The sequence below is a fragment of the Camellia sinensis genome, chromosome 5 (genome assembly GCF_055761805.1).
Source record: "Camellia sinensis isolate YWXY chromosome 5, ASM5576180v1, whole genome shotgun sequence".
NCBI classification, from domain to species: domain Eukaryota; kingdom Viridiplantae; phylum Streptophyta; class Magnoliopsida; order Ericales; family Theaceae; genus Camellia; species Camellia sinensis.
Window position 1 is genome coordinate 144,010,423 of NC_138965.1, and position 2,384 is coordinate 144,012,806.

A 2,384-nucleotide genomic window follows, 5' to 3' on the forward strand; every position below is an offset into this window, starting at 1 on the left:
TGCAGCCCCAATATTGAGAAAAAATAGAGGAGAGAGAGAGAGAGAGAGAGAGAGAGAGAGAAAACCCTTTATTTTATGTGCCACATGGTAGGATGTTAGTAGGTTATTATAGATAAATTACTATAGCAAGTCGATGACATTCTATTAACTCGAACTTGAAACTTCACCTCACTGACAAGTGGCCCCTCATTACAACCCAAGTCCATCAAACATCAAAGGGAGACTGTATCAAAGACAAATCTTAGTGGCTGTCAGTGTAATTTATCTATTAAAAAAAAAAAAAGTACAAAGAAATTTGTGTTTTGTTACAGCATTAGTGGTAGTGAAAGAGATGGCTTTTGTTTGTGGCACCGGTGATTACCGTGGTGGTCTTATTGGTAGTGGTGGTGGTGGATTTTGGGCCAACATTTCCTTAGTCTGCAAAAATGTCAAGTTTTAACCCTTGAATCAGGGACTCTCCTTATAGCATTTCTTATTAATGACCCAATTCTCTGCAACATGCCCTGTTTGCCTTTGTGCTCCTTGACCTCATGGAGGAACTTAACTCAACAATATATATATATTGACAATAGAATGGATGTCCATAACAATATATATCATCACAGTTAAAAAGTAATAGCCAATAGCAGCAGTAATACAACCATACCACACATTAGGTTTTAATACATAAATAATAAAAAGAGAAGTCATTGGAAATCCAAATACAACAAACATGACAAGCACACCAACATGCCAACAAATAAAAGAAAAGGAAAAAAAAAAAAAAAAAGAACTCCAAGTCTCCAACAGCACAACAGGCACACAAGCATCACCAACAACTTTCATTTGTTTCCTCCAGCTTTCATTCCTGTTAAATAAAAAATATAAAAAAATAAATAAAATAAAAAACACTAAGATGTAAGAAATGTGTTAAAAAATAAAAAATGAAAAACAAAATTCTTAAAGATGCATGTAAAAAATGATATCAATTGTCACACGAGTGACACATGTGAGGTGGGTCAGTCTAAGATTGTATGATTTGTCATCATAAAAAGAGGCCTCTTTGAGGATGATGGTGGAAAGAAGAGGAATCTCAGCAACTTGGAACCTGATTTTTAGGAGATCTTTATTTGCTTGGGAGGAGGAATAACTGGAAAGACTCATTACCATATTGAACTTTGCCTTACCTTCCTTTTCAATTAAAGAGGATTGCTTATTTTGGAAGGCTTCCCCATCAGGTCAATTTTCTGTGTCTACAATTTATAATAGGAATGCTTCTAGAAATAGCATTGGGGTCACTAAACTGCTTTGAACAATATTACACCACCAAAACTGCAATTCTTTGGTTGGTTGGCTTGGAAAGGGAGAGTTAAAACAACTGTTTATCTTCAAAGATTAGGGGTAATTGGCCAGAATGTTAGTGCTGAATGCATTTTCTGTAAGGCTGAAGTTGAATATGTGAATCATGGTTGATGTGGTGTCTCATTATCTAGAGGCTTTGGTCGAATCTTATGAATTGGTGCGGTTTAATTTGGGTAATGCCTGATAAGGTGGTTGGTTACTTGAGTGGAGGAGGAGTTTTAAATGGAAGAAGTTGGAAAATAAAATTTGGAATGCCATATCACTAGCAGTAATGTGGTCCATTTGGAAACTTAGAAATGAGTGCATCTTTAATGGGAAGCAGATTCAGATGGAGGAGCTTTGCGAGTTGATAAAAGTAAGAATTGCTCTATGGGTCAAAGCTCGCTATAAGGACTGCAGGTACTCAGTACATGACCTGTTTCTAATTTGCATCAGATTAGGTTCTCCTCTACTAACCTGCAGCTAAGTTAAAGAATGAGGAGCAGAGCTTGAGTTAAAGTGTGAGGAGCAGAGCATGAGGAACAGAGTTTGAGCTTATTTGTGTTACTGCTGCTGATTTTGTGCTCATTACTAATGTACTGATGTATCTAAGTGGGCTGATGATATTGCTCTATGTCTGTGTTGTTTTGTGCTGCCTTGTGATTGTTGAGCTTGGTGTTTGGGCCTGCTTGGGGGTGGTGGTGTTGTTTTTATTACTTTGAGTTTGTTGTTTTTTGTCTCCTTTTGTTGGTTCCTTGCCAATTTTGAGACTTATGCTAGCAAGTGATTGTGTACAGCGACGGAGCCAAGAAATTAAATTAGATGGGGCACTTATTAATTATAATATTAAAAATTTTTACAAAAAATATTTCACATAAATTTTTACGATTGACTTCAAAAAAGATAAATAATATATATATTATTTGTAACTAGTATATTATGGACAATATAAAAAAAAAAAGAGTCATGGATATAAGTTTTAAAATAAATTATATAATGATAAAGTAATCTTTTATACAAAATTTCAGGAAAAATTCAATATAATAGCAATACCACGTCATCAT